The sequence below is a fragment of the Porites lutea genome, chromosome 6 (assembly GCF_958299795.1).
Source record: "Porites lutea chromosome 6, jaPorLute2.1, whole genome shotgun sequence".
Lineage (NCBI taxonomy): Eukaryota > Metazoa > Cnidaria > Anthozoa > Scleractinia > Poritidae > Porites > Porites lutea.
Genome location: NC_133206.1, coordinates 25,263,104 through 25,281,311, shown reverse-complemented (window position 1 = coordinate 25,281,311; position 18,208 = coordinate 25,263,104).

Genomic DNA, 18,208 nt, shown 5'->3' with positions numbered 1-18,208 from the left:
TAGATAGATAGATAGGTAGATAGATAGATAGATAGATAGATAGATAGATAGATAGATAGATAGGTAGATAGATAGATAGATAGGTAGATAGATAGATAGATAGATAGATAGATAGATAGATAGGTAGATAGATAGGTAGATAGGTAGAGGGGGGTAGGTAGATAGGTAGAGGGCGGAGGGATGGGAAGGGGGAGGGAAGGGAAGGGAGGGGGGAAGGGAGGGGGGTCTAGCCTGCGAGCAAGGTCTCTTGCTGCCGGGATTGGGGGGAGGGTTGGGTGGGGTGGGGCAGTGAGAGACCTTGCTCGCAGGCTAGACCCGGGGAGGGTTTTGCTGCTCAGCATAATTTTTTTTCTTCATACTTTTATGAAATTCTTGACTCCAAATAAGCACTTTTAGAAAAGGATGCATTCGCGTAAGAAAAAAACGGGAAAAAAGGACGTGTGCGAAGAAACAAGCGAAATTTATGATTCTACTGTTGTTATTACTTGGGATCAACTTCTCCGCACCTTGAGACCCTCAGGACGCTTTTTCCCACATTCAACTTCGCGATTTAGTCTACTTATAGCACTTTCCTTTTCTTTAATGCGGTGGATAAATAGACCATGAAGTTCCAAACGGCTCTTCGTCTGAAGTTGGAGAAATTTCTTTATTAGTCATGGACCTTCGGGACAGTTAACAGCCTGATTTTAAGATTGGATTGGAAATAGCTTGAATTAACCTTGCCTGCGAAAGAAACACGACCTGATGGAATTTCTAAACGTCAATAGGCCGGCCAAACAATGTTTGTTTGGTTCATCTTGTCAAATGACTTTTGGGTCAAGTTCGAAACTGATGGAGATCTCCTGGAAATGTCCCTGGGACTCTTGTGATGTCTCAAGTAAGAGGATGTAAGTACATTTCATTCTGGAAAAAACGTCTTTCACCTGCCGTTGGACACCCAGGATATCACCTTCTTTTGATCTTTCAGTCTGATTTCATGATTCTATTACAAGTTTTCGGTCGCATCGGTAGCATTTTAGTATGATTTATAGTGCTACTTGCAGATTTCCTATTGCAGTTATAAGGGTACCAGATTCAGACTAGGGTACTGTAGTTGCCTAGTTAGAGAAGAACGCAGTTTTTCTTGTTTTCGAAGGGTCATATTGCTGGCTCCAAATCCATTAAAAGTGACATAACCTTCGCGTTTTTCATTTATAAGATCAATTTTGCTTGTTGCAGGAACACTTGTAAATGGCGTGAGATTAACATGCACATTCTCCATACTCATTCCTTTACCGTTCATCTGGCGCTAACGAGGAGAATTTGATTAGAAATCACAATGTTTTCCCCTGCTGAGCAGTTTCGTCTATTTTCAGCCATTTATGATTGATACTGTTCAGTGGTAGGATATATAGCGAGAATGTAAATTGATGTTGATCACTCTTAACCGTACAGAAGCTGTTTATTGTGATCACAACTGAAAGCAAACGCACCGACGGACATTTCAAGTATTTCAATGTCATACAAAACGTAGAGCTAAGATCAAAATTGCCCGTCGGAAAAGCGTGAAAGCGCTAAGTTCTTTTTCTAAATGTACGAGCGTTCAGAAAGATACAAGAATCCATTGAACAGAAGCTTTTTGCAAAGCCGAGAAGGCTACAGTTTCCACTATGTTTGGTAAACTTTGGTTTGTTTTGGTTCTTGGACCTGTGGAACCTCAGGGACCTCTGGGCCGAAGGTTCATGATGTCATTATTTTCAACAGCCAATGAGGGGCAAGAATTTGATTTGCATATGAATAACATACAAAAAAACCATTGAATTTGTAACCGAGCCGGGATAGCGCAATTGGCATAAGAACTGAATTGGTAATTAACTGGCAAACAAAGAGGTGTCGGGTTCGAGTCCCGCCTGATTAGCATGAAAAAGGAAAAAAAAGAAAAAAAGCCCGGCTTGGATCTGGGAGGGCTTGGGGCGAGGAGAGGGAAGAAAAAAGGCCTTGGGAAGGGTATGGGAAGCGGCAGTTGGTACACCGGCCCGGGGGCGGGCCGGGGGGGAGGGCAGGGAGAGGGGGGCAGGCGGTAGGGGGTAGGTAGATAGGTACATGGGTAGATAGATAGATAGATAGATAGATAGATAGATAGATAGATAGGTAGATAGATAGATAGATAGATAGATAGATAGATAGATAGGTAGATAGATAGATAGATAGGTAGATAGATAGATAGATAGATAGATAGATAGATAGATAGATAGATAGATAGATAGATAGGTAGATAGATAGGTAGATAGGTAGAGGGGGGTAGGTAGATAGGTAGAGGGCGGAGGGATGGGAAGGGGGAGGGAAGGGAAGGGAGGGGGGAAGGGAGGGGGGTCTAGCCTGCGAGCAAGGTCTCTTGCTGCCGGGATTGGGGGGAGGGTTGGGTGGGGTGGGGCAGTGAGAGACCTTGCTCGCAGGCTAGACCCGGGGAGGGTTTTGCTGCTCAGCATAATTTTTTTTCTTCATACTTTTATGAAATTCTTGACTCCAAATAAGCACTTTTAGAAAAGGATGCATTCGCGTAAGAAAAAAACGGGAAAAAAGGACGTGTGCGAAGAAACAAGCGAAATTTATGATTCTACTGTTGTTATTACTTGGGATCAACTTCTCCGCACCTTGAGACCCTCAGGACGCTTTTTCCCACATTCAACTTCGCGATTTAGTCTACTTATAGCACTTTCCTTTTCTTTAATGCGGTGGATAAATAGACCATGAAGTTCCAAACGGCTCTTCGTCTGAAGTTGGAGAAATTTCTTTATTAGTCATGGACCTTCGGGACAGTTAACAGCCTGATTTTAAGATTGGATTGGAAATAGCTTGAATTAACCTTGCCTGCGAAAGAAACACGACCTGATGGAATTTCTAAACGTCAATAGGCCGGCCAAACAATGTTTGTTTGGTTCATCTTGTCAAATGACTTTTGGGTCAAGTTCGAAACTGATGGAGATCTCCTGGAAATGTCCCTGGGACTCTTGTGATGTCTCAAGTAAGAGGATGTAAGTACATTTCATTCTGGAAAAAACGTCTTTCACCTGCCGTTGGACACCCAGGATATCACCTTCTTTTGATCTTTCAGTCTGATTTCATGATTCTATTACAAGTTTTCGGTCGCATCGGTAGCATTTTAGTATGATTTATAGTGCTACTTGCAGATTTCCTATTGCAGTTATAAGGGTACCAGATTCAGACTAGGGTACTGTAGTTGCCTAGTTAGAGAAGAACGCAGTTTTTCTTGTTTTCGAAGGGTCATATTGCTGGCTCCAAATCCATTAAAAGTGACATAACCTTCGCGTTTTTCATTTATAAGATCAATTTTGCTTGTTGCAGGAACACTTGTAAATGGCGTGAGATTAACATGCACATTCTCCATACTCATTCCTTTACCGTTCATCTGGCGCTAACGAGGAGAATTTGATTAGAAATCACAATGTTTTCCCCTGCTGAGCAGTTTCGTCTATTTTCAGCCATTTATGATTGATACTGTTCAGTGGTAGGATATATAGCGAGAATGTAAATTGATGTTGATCACTCTTAACCGTACAGAAGCTGTTTATTGTGATCACAACTGAAAGCAAACGCACCGACGGACATTTCAAGTATTTCAATGTCATACAAAACGTAGAGCTAAGATCAAAATTGCCCGTCGGAAAAGCGTGAAAGCGCTAAGTTCTTTTTCTAAATGTACGAGCGTTCAGAAAGATACAAGAATCCATTGAACAGAAGCTTTTTGCAAAGCCGAGAAGGCTACAGTTTCCACTATGTTTGGTAAACTTTGGTTTGTTTTGGTTCTTGGACCTGTGGAACCTCAGGGACCTCTGGGCCGAAGGTTCATGATGTCATTATTTTCAACAGCCAATGAGGGGCAAGAATTTGATTTGCATATGAATAACATACAAAAAAACCATTGAATTTGTAACCGAGCCGGGATAGCGCAATTGGCATAAGAACTGAATTGGTAATTAACTGGCAAACAAAGAGGTGTCGGGTTCGAGTCCCGCCTGATTAGCATGAAAAAGGAAAAAAAAGAAAAAAAGCCCGGCTTGGATCTGGGAGGGCTTGAGGCGAGGAGAGGGAAGAAAAAAGGCCTTGGGAAGGGTATGGGAAGCGGCAGTTGGTACACCGGCCCGGGGGCGGGCCGGGGGGGAGGGCAGGGAGAGGGGGGCAGGCGGTAGGGGGTAGGTAGATAGGTACATGGGTGGATAGATAGATAGATAGATAGATAGATAGATAGATAGATAGATAGATAGATAGATAGATAGATAGATAGGTAGATAGATAGATAGATAGATAGATAGATAGATAGATAGATAGGTAGATAGATAGGTAGATAGGTAGAGGGGGGTAGGTAGATAGGTAGAGGGCGGAGGGATGGGAAGGGGGAGGGAAGGGAAGGGAGGGGGGAAGGGAGGGGGGTCTAGCCTGCGAGCAAGGTCTCTTGCTGCCGGGATTGGGGGGAGGGTTGGGTGGGGTGGGGCAGTGAGAGACCTTGCTCGCAGGCTAGACCCGGGGAGGGTTTTGCTGCTCAGCATAATTTTTTTTCTTCATACTTTTATGAAATTCTTGACTCCAAATAAGCACTTTTAGAAAAGGATGCATTCGCGTAAGAAAAAAACGGGAAAAAAGGACGTGTGCGAAGAAACAAGCGAAATTTATGATTCTACTGTTGTTATTACTTGGGATCAACTTCTCCGCACCTTGAGACCCTCAGGACGCTTTTTCCCACATTCAACTTCGCGATTTAGTCTACTTATAGCACTTTCCTTTTCTTTAATGCGGTGGATAAATAGACCATGAAGTTCCAAACGGCTCTTCGTCTGAAGTTGGAGAAATTTCTTTATTAGTCATGGACCTTCGGGACAGTTAACAGCCTGATTTTAAGATTGGATTGGAAATAGCTTGAATTAACCTTGCCTGCGAAAGAAACACGACCTGATGGAATTTCTAAACGTCAATAGGCCGGCCAAACAATGTTTGTTTGGTTCATCTTGTCAAATGACTTTTGGGTCAAGTTCGAAACTGATGGAGATCTCCTGGAAATGTCCCTGGGACTCTTGTGATGTCTCAAGTAAGAGGATGTAAGTACATTTCATTCTGGAAAAAACGTCTTTCACCTGCCGTTGGACACCCAGGATATCACCTTCTTTTGATCTTTCAGTCTGATTTCATGATTCTATTACAAGTTTTCGGTCGCATCGGTAGCATTTTAGTATGATTTATAGTGCTACTTGCAGATTTCCTATTGCAGTTATAAGGGTACCAGATTCAGACTAGGGTACTGTAGTTGCCTAGTTAGAGAAGAACGCAGTTTTTCTTGTTTTCGAAGGGTCATATTGCTGGCTCCAAATCCATTAAAAGTGACATAACCTTCGCGTTTTTCATTTATAAGATCAATTTTGCTTGTTGCAGGAACACTTGTAAATGGCGTGAGATTAACATGCACATTCTCCATACTCATTCCTTTACCGTTCATCTGGCGCTAACGAGGAGAATTTGATTAGAAATCACAATGTTTTCCCCTGCTGAGCAGTTTCGTCTATTTTCAGCCATTTATGATTGATACTGTTCAGTGGTAGGATATATAGCGAGAATGTAAATTGATGTTGATCACTCTTAACCGTACAGAAGCTGTTTATTGTGATCACAACTGAAAGCAAACGCACCGACGGACATTTCAAGTATTTCAATGTCATACAAAACGTAGAGCTAAGATCAAAATTGCCCGTCGGAAAAGCGTGAAAGCGCTAAGTTCTTTTTCTAAATGTACGAGCGTTCAGAAAGATACAAGAATCCATTGAACAGAAGCTTTTTGCAAAGCCGAGAAGGCTACAGTTTCCACTATGTTTGGTAAACTTTGGTTTGTTTTGGTTCTTGGACCTGTGGAACCTCAGGGACCTCTGGGCCGAAGGTTCATGATGTCATTATTTTCAACAGCCAATGAGGGGCAAGAATTTGATTTGCATATGAATAACATACAAAAAAACCATTGAATTTGTAACCGAGCCGGGATAGCGCAATTGGCATAAGAACTGAATTGGTAATTAACTGGCAAACAAAGAGGTGTCGGGTTCGAGTCGCGCCTAATTAGCATGAAAAAGGAAAGAAAAGAAAAAAAGCCCGGCTTGGATCTGGGAGGGCTTGGGGCAAGGAGAGGGAAGGAAAAACGCCTTGGGAAGGGTATGGGAAGCGGCAGTTGGTACACCGGCCCGGGGGCGGGCCGGGGGGGAGGGCAGGGAGAGGGGGGCAGGCGGTAGGGGGTAGGTAGATAGGTACATGGGTAGATAGATAGATAGATAGATAGATAGATAGATAGATAGATAGATAGATAGGTAGATAGATAGGTAGATAGGTAGAGGGGGGTAGGTAGATAGGTAGAGGGCGGAGGGATGGGAAGGGGGAGGGAAGGGAAGGGAGGGGGGAAGGGAGGGGGGTCTAGCCTGCGAGCAAGGTCTCTTGCTGCCGGGATTGGGGGGAGGGTTGGGTGGGGTGGGGCAGTGAGAGACCTTGCTCGCAGGCTAGACCCGGGGAGGGTTTTGCTGCTCAGCATAATTTTTTTTCTTCATACTTTTATGAAATTCTTGACTCCAAATAAGCACTTTTAGAAAACGATGCATTCGCGTAAGAAAAAAACGGGAAAAAAGGACGTGTGCGAAGAAACAAGCGAAATTTATGATTCTACTGTTGTTATTACTTGGGATCAACTTCTCCGCACCTTGAGACCCTCAGGACGCTTTTTCCCACATTCAACTTCGCGATTTAGTCTACTTATAGCACTTTCCTTTTCTTTAATGCGGTGGATAAATAGACCATGAAGTTCCAAACGGCTCTTCGTCTGAAGTTGGAGAAATTTCTTTATTAGTCATGGACCTTCGGGACAGTTAACAGCCTGATTTTAAGATTGGATTGGAAATAGCTTGAATTAACCTTGCCTGCGAAAGAAACACGACCTGATGGAATTTCTAAACGTCAATAGGCCGGCCAAACAATGTTTGTTTGGTTCATCTTGTCAAATGACTTTTGGGTCAAGTTTGAAACTGATGGAGATCTCCTGGAAATGTCCCTGGGACTCTTGTGATGTCTCAAGTAAGAGGATGTAAGTACATTTCATTCTGGAAAAAACGTCTTTCACCTGCCGTTGGACACCCAGGATATCACCTTCTTTTGATCTTTCAGTCTGATTTCATGATTCTATTACAAGTTTTCGGTCGCATCGGTAGCATTTTAGTATGATTTATAGTGCTACTTGCAGATTTCCTATTGCAGTTATAAGGGTACCAGATTCAGACTAGGGTACTGTAGTTGCCTAGTTAGAGAAGAACGCAGTTTTTCTTGTTTTCGAAGGGTCATATTGCTGACTCCAAATCCATTAAAAGTGACATAACCTTCGCGTTTTTCATTTATAAGATCAATTTTGCTTGTTGCAGGAACACTTGTAAATGGCGTGAGATTAACATGCACATTCTCCATACTCATTCCTTTACCGTTCATCTGGCGCTAACGAGGAGAATTTGATTAGAAATCACAATGTTTTCCCCTGCTGAGCAGTTTCGTCTATTTTCAGCCATTTATGATTGATACTGTTCAGTGGTAGGATATATAGCGAGAATGTAAATTGATGTTGATCACTCTTAACCGTACAGAAGCTGTTTATTGTGATCACAACTGAAAGCAAACGCACCGACGGACATTTCAAGTATTTCAATGTCATACAAAACGTAGAGCTAAGATCAAAATTGCCCGTCGGAAAAGCGTGAAAGCGCTAAGTTCTTTTTCTAAATGTACGAGCGTTCAGAAAGATACAAGAATCCATTGAACAGAAGCTTTTTGCAAAGCCGAGAAGGCTACAGTTTCCACTATGTTTGGTAAACTTTGGTTTGTTTTGGTTCTTGGACCTGTGGAACCTCAGGGACCTCTGGGCCGAAGGTTCATGATGTCATTATTTTCAACAGCCAATGAGGGGCAAGAATTTGATTTGCATATGAATAACATACAAAAAAACCATTGAATTTGTAACCGAGCCGGGATAGCGCAATTGGCATAAGAACTGAATTGGTAATTAACTGGCAAACAAAGAGGTGTCGGGTTCGAGTCCCGCCTGATTAGCATGAAAAAGGAAAAAAAAGAAAAAAAGCCCGGCTTGGATCTGGGAGGGCTTGGGGCGAGGAGAGGGAAGAAAAAAGGCCTTGGGAAGGGTATGGGAAGCGGCAGTTGGTACACCGGCCCGGGGGCGGGCCGGGGGGGAGGGCAGGGAGAGGGGGGCAGGCGGTAGGGGGTAGGTAGATAGGTACATGGGTAGATAGATAGATAGATAGATAGATAGATAGATAGATAGATAGATAGGTAGATAGATAGATAGATAGATAGATAGATAGATAGATAGGTAGATAGATAGATAGATAGGTAGATAGATAGATAGATAGATAGATAGATAGATAGATAGATAGATAGGTAGATAGATAGGTAGATAGGTAGAGGGGGGTAGGTAGATAGGTAGAGGGCGGAGGGATGGGAAGGGGGAGGGAAGGGAAGGGAGGGGGGAAGGGAGGGGGGTCTAGCCTGCGAGCAAGGTCTCTTGCTGCCGGGATTGGGGGGAGGGTTGGGTGGGGTGGGGCAGTGAGAGACCTTGCTCGCAGGCTAGACCCGGGGAGGGTTTTGCTGCTCAGCATAATTTTTTTTCTTCATACTTTTATGAAATTCTTGACTCCAAATAAGCACTTTTAGAAAAGGATGCATTCGCGTAAGAAAAAAACGGGAAAAAAGGACGTGTGCGAAGAAACAAGCGAAATTTATGATTCTACTGTTGTTATTACTTGGGATCAACTTCTCCGCACCTTGAGACCCTCAGGACGCTTTTTCCCACATTCAACTTCGCGATTTAGTCTACTTATAGCACTTTCCTTTTCTTTAATGCGGTGGATAAATAGACCATGAAGTTCCAAACGGCTCTTCGTCTGAAGTTGGAGAAATTTCTTTATTAGTCATGGACCTTCGGGACAGTTAACAGCCTGATTTTAAGATTGGATTGGAAATAGCTTGAATTAACCTTGCCTGCGAAAGAAACACGACCTGATGGAATTTCTAAACGTCAATAGGCCGGCCAAACAATGTTTGTTTGGTTCATCTTGTCAAATGACTTTTGGGTCAAGTTCGAAACTGATGGAGATCTCCTGGAAATGTCCCTGGGACTCTTGTGATGTCTAGAGTAAGAGGATGTAAGTACATTTCATTCTGGAAAAAACGTCTTTCACCTGCCGTTGGACACCCAGGATATCACCTTCTTTTGATCTTTCAGTCTGATTTCATGATTCTATTACAAGTTTTCGGTCGCATCGGTAGCATTTTAGTATGATTTATAGTGCTACTTGCAGATTTCCTATTGCAGTTATAAGGGTACCAGATTCAGACTAGGGTACTGTAGTTGCCTAGTTAGAGAAGAACGCAGTTTTTCTTGTTTTCGAAGGGTCATATTGCTGGCTCCAAATCCATTAAAAGTGACATAACCTTCGCGTTTTTCATTTATAAGATCAATTTTGCTTGTTGCAGGAACACTTGTAAATGGCGTGAGATTAACATGCACATTCTCCATACTCATTCCTTTACCGTTCATCTGGCGCTAACGAGGAGAATTTGATTAGAAATCACAATGTTTTCCCCTGCTGAGCAGTTTCGTCTATTTTCAGCCATTTATGATTGATACTGTTCAGTGGTAGGATATATAGCGAGAATGTAAATTGATGTTGATCACTCTTAACCGTACAGAAGCTGTTTATTGTGATCACAACTGAAAGCAAACGCACCGACGGACATTTCAAGTATTTCAATGTCATACAAAACGTAGAGCTAAGATCAAAATTGCCCGTCGGAAAAGCGTGAAAGCGCTAAGTTCTTTTTCTAAATGTACGAGCGTTCAGAAAGATACAAGAATCCATTGAACAGAAGCTTTTTGCAAAGCCGAGAAGGCTACAGTTTCCACTATGTTTGGTAAACTTTGGTTTGTTTTGGTTCTTGGACCTGTGGAACCTCAGGGACCTCTGGGCCGAAGGTTCATGATGTCATTATTTTCAACAGCCAATGAGGGGCAAGAATTTCATTTGCATATGAATAACATACAAAAAAACCATTGAATTTGTAACCGAGCCGGGATAGCGCAATTGGCATAAGAACTGAATTGGTAATTAACTGGCAAACAAAGAGGTGTCGGGTTCGAGTCGCGCCTAATTAGCATGAAAAAGGAAAGAAAAGAAAAAAAGCCCGGCTTGGATCTGGGAGGGCTTGGGGCAAGGAGAGGGAAGGAAAAACGCCTTGGGAAGGGTATGGGAAGCGGCAGTTGGTACACCGGCCCGGGGGCGGGCCGGGGGGGAGGGCAGGGAGAGGGGGGCAGGCGGTAGGGGGTAGGTAGATAGGTACATGGGTAGATAGATAGATAGATAGATAGATAGATAGATAGATAGATAGATAGATAGGTAGATAGATAGGTAGATAGGTAGAGGGGGGTAGGTAGATAGGTAGAGGGCGGAGGGATGGGAAGGGGGAGGGAAGGGAAGGGAGGGGGGAAGGGAGGGGGGTCTAGCCTGCGAGCAAGGTCTCTTGCTGCCGGGATTGGGGGGAGGGTTGGGTGGGGTGGGGCAGTGAGAGACCTTGCTCGCAGGCTAGACCCGGGGAGGGTTTTGCTGCTCAGCATAATTTTTTTTCTTCATACTTTTATGAAATTCTTGACTCCAAATAAGCACTTTTAGAAAACGATGCATTCGCGTAAGAAAAAAACGGGAAAAAAGGACGTGTGCGAAGAAACAAGCGAAATTTATGATTCTACTGTTGTTATTACTTGGGATCAACTTCTCCGCACCTTGAGACCCTCAGGACGCTTTTTCCCACATTCAACTTCGCGATTTAGTCTACTTATAGCACTTTCCTTTTCTTTAATGCGGTGGATAAATAGACCATGAAGTTCCAAACGGCTCTTCGTCTGAAGTTGGAGAAATTTCTTTATTAGTCATGGACCTTCGGGACAGTTAACAGCCTGATTTTAAGATTGGATTGGAAATAGCTTGAATTAACCTTGCCTGCGAAAGAAACACGACCTGATGGAATTTCTAAACGTCAATAGGCCGGCCAAACAATGTTTGTTTGGTTCATCTTGTCAAATGACTTTTGGGTCAAGTTTGAAACTGATGGAGATCTCCTGGAAATGTCCCTGGGACTCTTGTGATGTCTCAAGTAAGAGGATGTAAGTACATTTCATTCTGGAAAAAACGTCTTTCACCTGCCGTTGGACACCCAGGATATCACCTTCTTTTGATCTTTCAGTCTGATTTCATGATTCTATTACAAGTTTTCGGTCGCATCGGTAGCATTTTAGTATGATTTATAGTGCTACTTGCAGATTTCCTATTGCAGTTATAAGGGTACCAGATTCAGACTAGGGTACTGTAGTTGCCTAGTTAGAGAAGAACGCAGTTTTTCTTGTTTTCGAAGGGTCATATTGCTGACTCCAAATCCATTAAAAGTGACATAACCTTCGCGTTTTTCATTTATAAGATCAATTTTGCTTGTTGCAGGAACACTTGTAAATGGCGTGAGATTAACATGCACATTCTCCATACTCATTCCTTTACCGTTCATCTGGCGCTAACGAGGAGAATTTGATTAGAAATCACAATGTTTTCCCCTGCTGAGCAGTTTCGTCTATTTTCAGCCATTTATGATTGATACTGTTCAGTGGTAGGATATATAGCGAGAATGTAAATTGATGTTGATCACTCTTAACCGTACAGAAGCTGTTTATTGTGATCACAACTGAAAGCAAACGCACCGACGGACATTTCAAGTATTTCAATGTCATACAAAACGTAGAGCTAAGATCAAAATTGCCCGTCGGAAAAGCGTGAAAGCGCTAAGTTCTTTTTCTAAATGTACGAGCGTTCAGAAAGATACAAGAATCCATTGAACAGAAGCTTTTTGCAAAGCCGAGAAGGCTACAGTTTCCACTATGTTTGGTAAACTTTGGTTTGTTTTGGTTCTTGGACCTGTGGAACCTCAGGGACCTCTGGGCCGAAGGTTCATGATGTCATTATTTTCAACAGCCAATGAGGGGCAAGAATTTGATTTGCATATGAATAACATACAAAAAAACCATTGAATTTGTAACCGAGCCGGGATAGCGCAATTGGCATAAGAACTGAATTGGTAATTAACTGGCAAACAAAGAGGTGTCGGGTTCGAGTCCCGCCTGATTAGCATGAAAAAGGAAAAAAAAGAAAAAAAGCCCGGCTTGGATCTGGGAGGGCTTGGGGCGAGGAGAGGGAAGAAAAAAGGCCTTGGGAAGGGTATGGGAAGCGGCAGTTGGTACACCGGCCCGGGGGCGGGCCGGGGGGGAGGGCAGGGAGAGGGGGGCAGGCGGTAGGGGGTAGGTAGATAGGTACATGGGTAGATAGATAGATAGATAGATAGATAGATAGATAGATAGATAGATAGATAGGTAGATAGATAGATAGATAGATAGATAGATAGATAGATAGATAGGTAGATAGATAGATAGATAGGTAGATAGATAGATAGATAGATAGATAGATAGATAGATAGATAGATAGATAGGTAGATAGATAGGTAGATAGGTAGAGGGGGGTAGGTAGATAGGTAGAGGGCGGAGGGATGGGAAGGGGGAGGGAAGGGAAGGGAGGGGGGAAGGGAGGGGGGTCTAGCCTGCGAGCAAGGTCTCTTGCTGCCGGGATTGGGGGGAGGGTTGGGTGGGGTGGGGCAGTGAGAGACCTTGCTCGCAGGCTAGACCCGGGGAGGGTTTTGCTGCTCAGCATAATTTTTTTTCTTCATACTTTTATGAAATTCTTGACTCCAAATAAGCACTTTTAGAAAAGGATGCATTCGCGTAAGAAAAAAACGGGAAAAAAGGACGTGTGCGAAGAAACAAGCGAAATTTATGATTCTACTGTTGTTATTACTTGGGATCAACTTCTCCGCACCTTGAGACCCTCAGGACGCTTTTTCCCACATTCAACTTCGCGATTTAGTCTACTTATAGCACTTTCCTTTTCTTTAATGCGGTGGATAAATAGACCATGAAGTTCCAAACGGCTCTTCGTCTGAAGTTGGAGAAATTTCTTTATTAGTCATGGACCTTCGGGACAGTTAACAGCCTGATTTTAAGATTGGATTGGAAATAGCTTGAATTAACCTTGCCTGCGAAAGAAACACGACCTGATGGAATTTCTAAACGTCAATAGGCCGGCCAAACAATGTTTGTTTGGTTCATCTTGTCAAATGACTTTTGGGTCAAGTTCGAAACTGATGGAGATCTCCTGGAAATGTCCCTGGGACTCTTGTGATGTCTCAAGTAAGAGGATGTAAGTACATTTCATTCTGGAAAAAACGTCTTTCACCTGCCGTTGGACACCCAGGATATCACCTTCTTTTGATCTTTCAGTCTGATTTCATGATTCTATTACAAGTTTTCGGTCGCATCGGTAGCATTTTAGTATGATTTATAGTGCTACTTGCAGATTTCCTATTGCAGTTATAAGGGTACCAGATTCAGACTAGGGTACTGTAGTTGCCTAGTTAGAGAAGAACGCAGTTTTTCTTGTTTTCGAAGGGTCATATTGCTGGCTCCAAATCCATTAAAAGTGACATAACCTTCGCGTTTTTCATTTATAAGATCAATTTTGCTTGTTGCAGGAACACTTGTAAATGGCGTGAGATTAACATGCACATTCTCCATACTCATTCCTTTACCGTTCATCTGGCGCTAACGAGGAGAATTTGATTAGAAATCACAATGTTTTCCCCTGCTGAGCAGTTTCGTCTATTTTCAGCCATTTATGATTGATACTGTTCAGTGGTAGGATATATAGCGAGAATGTAAATTGATGTTGATCACTCTTAACCGTACAGAAGCTGTTTATTGTGATCACAACTGAAAGCAAACGCACCGACGGACATTTCAAGTATTTCAATGTCATACAAAACGTATAGCTAAGATCAAAATTGCCCGTCGGAAAAGCGTGAAAGCGCTAAGTTCTTTTTCTAAATGTACGAGCGTTCAGAAAGATACAAGAATCCATTGAACAGAAGCTTTTTGCAAAGCCGAGAAGGCTACAGTTTCCACTATGTTTGGTAAACTTTGGTTTGTTTTGGTTCTTGGACCTGTGGAACCTCAGGGACCTCTGGGCCGAAGGTTCATGATGTCATTATTTTCAACAGCCAATGAGGGGCAAGAATTTGATTTGCATATGAATAACATACAAAAAAACCATTGAATTTGTAACCGAGCCGGGATAGCGCAATTGGCATAAGAACTGAATTGGTAATTAACTGGCAAACAAAGAGGTGTCGGGTTCGAGTCCCGCCTGATTAGCATGAAAAAGGAAAAAAAAAGAAAAAAAGCCCGGCTTGGATCTGGGAGGGCTTGGGGCGAGGAGAGGGAAGAAAAAAGGCCTTGGGAAGGGTATGGGAAGCGGCAGTTGGTACACCGGCCCGGGGGCGGGCCGGGGGGGAGGGCAGGGAGAGGGGGGCAGGCGGTAGGGGGTAGGTAGATAGGTACATGGGTGGATAGATAGATAGATAGATAGATAGATAGATAGATAGATAGATAGATAGATAGATAGATAGATAGATAGGTAGATAGATAGGTAGATAGATAGATAGATAGATAGATAGATAGATAGATAGATAGGTAGATAGATAGGTAGATAGGTAGAGGGGGGTAGGTAGATAGGTAGAGGGCGGAGGGATGGGAAGGGGGAGGGAAGGGAAGGGAGGGGGGAAGGGAGGGGGGTCTAGCCTGCGAGCAAGGTCTCTTGCTGCCGGGATTGGGGGGAGGGTTGGGTGGGGTGGGGCAGTGAGAGACCTTGCTCGCAGGCTAGACCCGGGGAGGGTTTTGCTGCTCAGCATAATTTTTTTTCTTCATACTTTTATGAAATTCTTGACTCCAAATAAGCACTTTTAGAAAAGGATGCATTCGCGTAAGAAAAAAACGGGAAAAAAGGACGTGTGCGAAGAAACAAGCGAAATTTATGATTCTACTGTTGTTATTACTTGGGATCAACTTCTCCGCACCTTGAGACCCTCAGGACGCTTTTTCCCACATTCAACTTCGCGATTTAGTCTACTTATAGCACTTTCCTTTTCTTTAATGCGGTGGATAAATAGACCATGAAGTTCCAAACGGCTCTTCGTCTGAAGTTGGAGAAATTTCTTTATTAGTCATGGACCTTCGGGACAGTTAACAGCCTGATTTTAAGATTGGATTGGAAATAGCTTGAATTAACCTTGCCTGCGAAAGAAACACGACCTGATGGAATTTCTAAACGTCAATAGGCCGGCCAAACAATGTTTGTTTGGTTCATCTTGTCAAATGACTTTTGGGTCAAGTTCGAAACTGATGGAGATCTCCTGGAAATGTCCCTGGGACTCTTGTGATGTCTCAAGTAAGAGGATGTAAGTACATTTCATTCTGGAAAAAACGTCTTTCACCTGCCGTTGGACACCCAGGATATCACCTTCTTTTGATCTTTCAGTCTGATTTCATGATTCTATTACAAGTTTTCGGTCGCATCGGTAGCATTTTAGTATGATTTATAGTGCTACTTGCAGATTTCCTATTGCAGTTATAAGGGTACCAGATTCAGACTAGGGTACTGTAGTTGCCTAGTTAGAGAAGAACGCAGTTTTTCTTGTTTTCGAAGGGTCATATTGCTGGCTCCAAATCCATTAAAAGTGACATAACCTTCGCGTTTTTCATTTATAAGATCAATTTTGCTTGTTGCAGGAACACTTGTAAATGGCGTGAGATTAACATGCACATTCTCCATACTCATTCCTTTACCGTTCATCTGGCGCTAACGAGGAGAATTTGATTAGAAATCACAATGTTTTCCCCTGCTGAGCAGTTTCGTCTATTTTCAGCCATTTATGATTGATACTGTTCAGTGGTAGGATATATAGCGAGAATGTAAATTGATGTTGATCACTCTTAACCGTACAGAAGCTGTTTATTGTGATCACAACTGAAAGCAAACGCACCGACGGACATTTCAAGTATTTCAATGTCATACAAAACGTAGAGCTAAGATCAAAATTGCCCGTCGGAAAAGCGTGAAAGCGCTAAGTTCTTTTTCTAAATGTACGAGCGTTCAGAAAGATACAAGAATCCATTGAACAGAAGCTTTTTGCAAAGCCGAGAAGGCTACAGTTTCCACTATGTTTGGTAAACTTTGGTTTGTTTTGGTTCTTGGACCTGTGGAACCTCAGGGACCTCTGGGCCGAAGGTTCATGATGTCATTATTTTCAACAGCCAATGAGGGGCAAGAATTTGATTTGCATATGAATAACATACAAAAAAACCATTGAATTTGTAACCGAGCCGGGATAGCGCAATTGGCATAAGAACTGAATTGGTAATTAACTGGCAAACAAAGAGGTGTCGGGTTCGAGTCCCGCCTGATTAGCATGAAAAAGGAAAAAAAAGAAAAAAAGCCCGGCTTGGATCTGGGAGGGCTTGGGGCGAGGAGAGGGAAGAAAAAAGGCCTTGGGAAGGGTATGGGAAGCGGCAGTTGGTACACCGGCCCGGGGGCGGGCCGGGGGGGAGGGCAGGGAGAGGGGGGCAGGCGGTAGGGGGTAGGTAGATAGGTACATGGGTAGATAGATAGATAGATAGATAGATAGATAGATAGATAGATAGATAGGTAGATAGATAGATAGATAGATAGATAGATAGATAGATAGATAGATAGATAGATAGATAGGTAGATAGATAGATAGATAGGTAGATAGATAGATAGATAGATAGATAGATAGATAGATAGATAGATAGATAGGTAGATAGATAGGTAGATAGGTAGAGGGGGGTAGGTAGATAGGTAGAGGGCGGAGGGATGGGAAGGGGGAGGGAAGGGAAGGGAGGGGGGAAGGGAGGGGGGTCTAGCCTGCGAGCAAGGTCTCTTGCTGCCGGGATTGGGGGGAGGGTTGGGTGGGGTGGGGCAGTGAGAGACCTTGCTCGCAGGCTAGACCCGGGGAGGGTTTTGCTGCTCAGCATAATTTTTTTTCTTCATACTTTTATGAAATTCTTGACTCCAAATAAGCACTTTTAGAAAAGGATGCATTCGCGTAAGAAAAAAACGGGAAAAAAGGACGTGTGCGAAGAAACAAGCGAAATTTATGATTCTACTGTTGTTATTACTTGGGATCAACTTCTCCGCACCTTGAGACCCTCAGGACGCTTTTTCCCACATTCAACTTCGCGATTTAGTCTACTTATAGCACTTTCCTTTTCTTTAATGCGGTGGATAAATAGACCATGAAGTTCCAAACGGCTCTTCGTCTGAAGTTGGAGAAATTTCTTTATTAGTCATGGACCTTCGGGACAGTTAACAGCCTGATTTTAAGATTGGATTGGAAATAGCTTGAATTAACCTTGCCTGCGAAAGAAACACGACCTGATGGAATTTCTAAACGTCAATAGGCCGGCCAAACAATGTTTGTTTGGTTCATCTTGTCAAATGACTTTTGGGTCAAGTTCGAAACTGATGGAGATCTCCTGGAAATGTCCCTGGGACTCTTGTGATGTCTCAAGTAAGAGGATGTAAGTACATTTCATTCTGGAAAAAACGTCTTTCACCTGCCGTTGGACACCCAGGATATCACCTTCTTTTGATCTTTCAGTCTGATTTCATGATTCTATTACAAGTTTTCGGTCGCATCGGTAGCATTTTAGTATGATTTATAGTGCTACTTGCAGATTTCCTATTGCAGTTATAAGGGTACCAGATTCAGACTAGGGTACTGTAGTTGCCTAGTTAGAGAAGAACGCAGTTTTTCTTGTTTTCGAAGGGTCATATTGCTGGCTCCAAATCCATTAAAAGTGACATAACCTTCGCGTTTTTCATTTATAAGATCAATTTTGCTTGTTGCAGGAACACTTGTAAATGGCATGAGATTAACATGCACATTCTCCATACTCATTCCTTTACCGTTCATCTGGCGCTAACGAGGAGAATTTGATTAGAAATCACAATGTTTTCCCCTGCTGAGCAGTTTCGTCTATTTTCAGCCATTTATGATTGATACTGTTCAGTGGTAGGATATATAGCGAGAATGTAAATTGATGTTGATCACTCTTAACCGTACAGAAGCTGTTTATTGTGATCACAACTGAAAGCAAACGCACCGACGGACATTTCAA